Source organism: Magnolia sinica, chromosome 6 (assembly GCF_029962835.1).
Source record: "Magnolia sinica isolate HGM2019 chromosome 6, MsV1, whole genome shotgun sequence".
NCBI classification, from domain to species: Eukaryota; Viridiplantae; Streptophyta; class Magnoliopsida; order Magnoliales; family Magnoliaceae; genus Magnolia; species Magnolia sinica.
Genome location: NC_080578.1, coordinates 24,084,723 through 24,090,722, shown reverse-complemented (window position 1 = coordinate 24,090,722; position 6,000 = coordinate 24,084,723). Strand labels below are relative to the sequence as shown.

The 6,000-nt window shown below is 41.6% G+C and overlaps 1 non-coding gene across 1 annotated transcript; it reads left to right on the top strand.

Moving 5' to 3' along the window:
* The first annotated feature begins 2,557 nt into the window (after positions 1-2,557).
* On the top strand, positions 2,558-2,664 carry LOC131250223 (small nucleolar RNA R71). The gene has a single exon (XR_009173149.1). It is a non-coding gene; the product is annotated as a small nucleolar RNA R71 (small nucleolar RNA).
* Positions 2,665-6,000: the final 3,336 nt, after the last annotated feature.

The following is a 6,000-nucleotide window of genomic DNA, read 5'->3' as shown; positions in this document are numbered from 1 at the left end:
GTCCATGAAGACCTCTAGATATTGCCCCACCATATCAGAAAAGATACTAAGCATACATCGCTGAAAGGTGGCAGGAGCATTACATAGTCCGAATGGCATCCTTCGGTAGGCAAAGGTGCCGTAGGGACATGTAAATGTGGTCTTTTCCTGGTCTTCAGGGACTATCTCTATCTGGTTGTAGCCCGAATACCCGTCAAGGAAACTGTAATAGGAATGACCAGCTAACCTTTCCAGGATCTGATCAAGGAATGGTAAAGGAAAGTGGTCTTTCCTCGTGACGGTATTCAACTTTCTGTAGTCAATGCACATTCTCCAACCAGTAGTAACTCTAGTTGGCACGAGTTCATTATTAGCATTGGCTACGATGGTGATTCCGGACTTCTTAGGGACCACTTGAGTTAGACTCACCCATTGACTATCAGATATAGGGTATATGATACCCACGTCCAATAGTTTAAGAACCTCGGCCTTAACTACTTCCTTCATGTTTGGATTTAGTCTACGTTGTGGTTGCCGAGCGGTTTTTACATTATCCTCAAGATATATGCGATGAGTACAAATCAAGGGATCGATTCCTTTGAGGTCCGCTATCGTCCATCCCAGGGCTCCTTTATGCTCAATGAGAGTAGATATGAGCATACTCTCCTGTTCTTTCTCCAGGTGGGCAGAGATCACCACCAGGTATGTCTCATCTTGACCTAAATAGGCATATTTCAAATCAGAGGGCAAAGGTTTTAGGTCAAGCTTCGGCGGCTTGAGGTTAGACGGTAGAGGCACTACATCGGTTTGTGGCAATTCTTCAAATTGTAGCCTCCACCGGTTAACTTCAAGTACCGGTGTAGTATCCAGGAAGGCGCACGTCTCCCTAATCATGTCATCATCAAAATCATGGGAGTGGGCCAGGCACGTCTCTAGATGGTCGGAGGATAAGGTTAGAGGTGTCGTATCTTCCATGAAAGAGTCAATCATGTTAATGTCGTGGAAATCGTCAGCATCCTCTAAGTTTCTGCCGTTATTGAAAAAGATGTTTGACTCCAATGTCATATTCCCAAAAGACATAGTCATGACACCATTCCTGCAATTGATAATTGCATTTGAAGTGGCAAGGAATGGGCGGCCAAGAATGATGGGGATCCGAGTGCTTATATTATTGATGGGTTCGGTGTCCAGGATGATAAAATCTACAGGGTAGTAAAATCTATCAACTTGGACCAACACATCCTCAATTATCCCTCTTGGTACACGAACAGAGCGATCAGCAAGTTGTAGTGTGGTTAGGGTGGATTTTAATTCACCCAAACTTAACTGTTTGTATACCAAGTAGGGAATCAGATTGACGCTCGCTCCTAAGTCAAGAAGTGCATGATCAATTCGATGGTTCCCGATTACACATGATATAGTTGGGCTACCGAGATCCTTGAATTTCTGCGCCACGTCTTGCTTCAGGATGGCACTCACTTTCTCAGTCAAGAAGATTTTCATTTGAATACTTTGCCGTTGTTTGATCGTGCATAAGTCTTTTAGGAATTTGGCATATGAAGGTATCTGTTTCACGACATCAAGTAGAGGAATGTTGACTTTCACTTGTTTCAACACCTCTAGGATATCCTGAAAGTTAGAGAGAGGTTTTGGTGAAACCAACCGTTGGGGGAACGGAGCAACTGGCTTCTCTAGAGGTTCCGGTTCTAATTTTTGTGGGGTATCACTAGATCCATCATTGTTGTCCTCTTCTGGTTCTTGAGGCTTTTCGGGCCTAACCGGAAGAGTTTTATCAATGATTTTTCCACTCCTAAGAGTGGTGATGGATTTAGCGTGCCCTATCTGATTTGAAGAGCTGGGATCATTAATCTCGTACTGCGGTTTAGGATTGGGGAGAGGTTGTGCAGGAATCATCCCCTTTTCTATAATCGTCATACGAGAATCTATCTTTTGCATAAAATCTGTGATTCCCCGCATTGGCTGAGCCAGCTCTTGTATGGAATTTTGAACGGGTTCCTCTTGAGGTTTCACTTAATTTGGATTTTGATTGAAGAAACCTTGAGGGGTAGCCGTTTGTCCATTCCTCCAACTAAAGTTTGGATGATTTTTCCAACCAGGATTGTACGTATTGGAGTTAGGTCCAGTAAAAGGTCTTTAATAGTTGTTTACGGCATTAGCTTGTTCATTCAACACTCCTCGAAAGGCGGGTATTGTAGGACAATTTTCAGTTGTATGAATGTTGCAATCACAGATGCCGCAAACAATTTCATTAACCTTATCCTTCTTTCCTTCCATGGCCTCAACTTTCCTTATGAGCGTAGTCACTTTACACTTGAGATCATCCTCTTCTTTCAAGAGATATAATCCACCTTTCTCCTTTAATTGAGTCGGCCTAGACGTGGTGTTCGACTTTGGATAATAGTCTCATGATTGTGTTTTTTTAGCAAGACTATCGAGGTAATCCCATACCTCGTCAACATTTTTATTAATGAACTCTCCATTACACATTGTCTCGACCATTTGGCGCATGGAAGATGTCAGTCCATCATAGAAAAAATTTGTAATGCGCCACGTTTCAAATCCATGTTGTAGGCATGAACTGACCAATTCTTTGAACCTTTCCCAACATTGGAAGAATGTTTCATCTTCCTTTTGGGCAAAGTTCATGATTGCTTTTCTGAGGGTAATCGTTTTATGATGTGGGAAGAATTTTTTTATGAATTCCCTCTGCATGTCGTTCCATGTGCCAATGGATCTAGGACACAGTGAATGTAACCATGTCTTAGCTTTCTCTTTTAAGGAAAAAGGAAAGAGTTTCAGCCTGATTGTATCCTCAGATACATTAGGAAAACATAATATAGCTATAATCTCATCGAACTCTTTCAAATGTAAATATGGACTTTCTGATTCAAGTCCATGGAATTTGGGAAGGAGTTGGATAACTCCTGGCTTGATGTCCATTTGTCCTGTGTTTTCAGGGAAAATCATGCACGAGGGCGTACTCACTCTCGCCGGTTGTAGATAATCTCGTAAAGTACGAGGCGGGGGTGTCTGATGCACCTCGTTCTCATCTTGGGTATCCTCCACCCTAGGTGGAAGTAGAGGAAGTTGGTCTTCAGCCATAACTTCAATTAACTCAGGGAATTTCGAGTAGTGTCTAGTCCTGCGATGGATAGTCAACCCCTCAACCAATCCTCCTTCAGTCAAGAGACGTCGAGTGTTGTCATGGGCCCACTTGGGTATGAAACACTCACAGCCCTCAATCAAATTCGAACGAAAAGAAAATCTAGAAAGAAAGAGAGAGTTGGAAAGAAATTACCAACTTGAAGCCCCTAAGTTAAGGACCTGCAAAAGAAAACAAACAAGTCAGTTCTAAAGAGAATGTCTAGAATAAAAAAAAAATCTTTAAAAAGGAAGATAGAAGTAAACTAGTTTCTAAAAGAAGGAAGTCCTACACTAAAAAGTAAATTAAAAAGAGATATAAAAAATAGAAAGTAGAGAGAAAGAACTTACCGAATTAGAAATTTCTATCTTAAAGGCCTACACAATAGGAAAGTTAGTTTCTAAATAAAAATTCTATAAGTAGAAAATTAGGAAACAAAATTAGATTTTAAAAGAGTTAGAATTAGAAAGTTACTACAAGACAAAAATAGAAGGTTAATTTCTAAAAAGAGGAAAGTTCTAAAAATAAACTATTTCCTACAAATAGGAGGATACGAGAATTAGAAAATTTCTAAAATTTAAGCCCTAATTTTAAGAGTAGAAAAAGTAGAGAAATTAGGAAGGAATTACCAATTTAGAAACTCATGTCAGGGTCCTACAAAATCAAGAAAACAGGTTAGTTTTTAAAAACAAAATAATAGTTCCTAAAAATAAAATAAAAATCTTTAACCAAAAGTTAGTAAAATCCTAACCTAATTCTAAAACTAATTAATTTCAAAAAAACGTAACCGTCAGTCCCCGGCAACGGCGCCAAAAACTTGTTCACTCCCCAAGTATAGGGTTGTGATGTAGTAATAAACTCGGTAAGACCGAGGTCGAATCCCAAGGGACTGATACTTGTACGTTATTTGAAACCAAGTAGAACTAGAACTAAACTAAGATGTGATCTAAACCAAATAAAATTTAAGAAATTCAGAGGAGGGAAACTAGGGATTCAGAGGATCCACTTGTGGAGATTAGGGAGATCTTATGCCTGCATCAAGAATTATTGAAATTAAACTGAACTTACTTTATCAAGTTTTCATGAGATCAGACGGGTGTAAATTAGAGCGGATTCCATCACAAAACCTTGCCCATGAAACAAAGCCAACAACAAAATCAAACCAATTCACAACCAATCTGAGTGATGTATGAATGTCAGGAAGAGTACCATCATCCTACCATGCCCAGGAGACGATGGTGAACAACAGGGCTTCCTGACGTCATAACATCAAAAGGGGAAAGAAATACTCAAAGCCATCGCAGATCTATTGTAATTCAGTCACAACAAACCATTAAAAACTGAAAGCATTCCATGAAATCAAACTATTATCAAATTCAATTTAATAAAAAGCACCAGCTAAAAGTCCCCCATCACGCTACAAGCTTCACCTCTTAGCCCTAGCTAAGAGATTTAGCCAAGCATGATTAGGCTAAATCCTTAGAAGACATAAGGGAAAGAAAGAAAAGAAAAAAACAATAGTCAAAGAAATTTCTCCCTGTCACCACGTTCCCACCTCTGCTTATGCTCAGCCTCACGTCCCAGCTTCCTCCCTTTTCTCTCCACGTACCCCCCTCTTCTCTCTTGCTTATATGGTGGTGAGGTCGGCTGCAAGTGCATAAGGGTTACTGGAGTCCTGGTGAAAATCGGACGTCGTGCGAAGCTTTTACGCAGGTAGGCCGCGCACACAACACCTTTCGCAGCAAAACCGCGAGACCGGTTTGTGTTTGGATATGGTCACGCCCGGGCATTCTGTCAACGTAGGTAGGGTCTAAATTTCCCTCCCAACCGTTTGGACGGGGAAGATCGGCTATTCGAACACTAACAAGATCACGCAGTGGGCCGAAAAAAATCGGGCGGTGTCTGGAACTTACGGACGCTGGCTTTGTGCACGGCAGCTGCGCTGGTTCTTGGTGGGGTCCACTTCTTTTATCCTTTACAAAATCCATGCCGTCCACCGAGTTCTTCTCGAAAAACCGTTTGGGAAGGGATAGATTTGGATTCAAAATGCAGTGGCCCATGAGATCTTTGCTTCCACCATTCATTCTACATTTGATCACATCCTTCTTGTGTGTGCATGCATGGTCATAGATGATCACCATGGATACGGTAAAACTTCTGCTTTGGATGCAATGGACGGTCAGGATCAAGCGTTTGGAGCACAATGGTGGCCCACCGAATTTCGTCTGCAGTCTCTGTTTCATACCAGAAACAGAGTTTCTGTTTTGAAGAGGAGACGGTCCAGAGGACGATCTCTGTGTTGCCATGCACGGCTTAGTGCAATTGTGTACTATGTACACTTTGCTTAGGTGGGGTCCACTATGATGATTATGAGAAATCCACACCATCCACCTTGTTCCCCATTTCATTTGAGCTGTGGGGGCCAAAGTTAAAGAGTATCCGGACAGAGGGTGGGCCCCAAATCAGGGTTTTATGGACTGATCTGTTAGTTCAGCCACTTGGACGAGGATCAAATAGCTGAAATTTGACGTGTACGGTTAGTTTTTGGTCCTCGAGCCATGTATAAAGTTTCGAGCCAAACAGATGATGGAAACCTAGTGATCTTGCATTCTGGCTGACTTTCAGGCCGCTTGAGCTTCAGTTTCTCAATTTTCGTGGATCCCTGGCGTGTAATTCCGTCGATCTTGGTTCCCTGGAGTCCGTCCCTTGCCTTGGTGCATTCTGAACGTTAAATCCGTGCTTTTAGCATCCCGATCCAGTCTCAGCTCGCAATTCCACCTTGCAACACAAATATGATTAAAATGGGTTATTAAACGGTACCATGTTCATAAATCCAGACAATAACTGGGTCTGATATG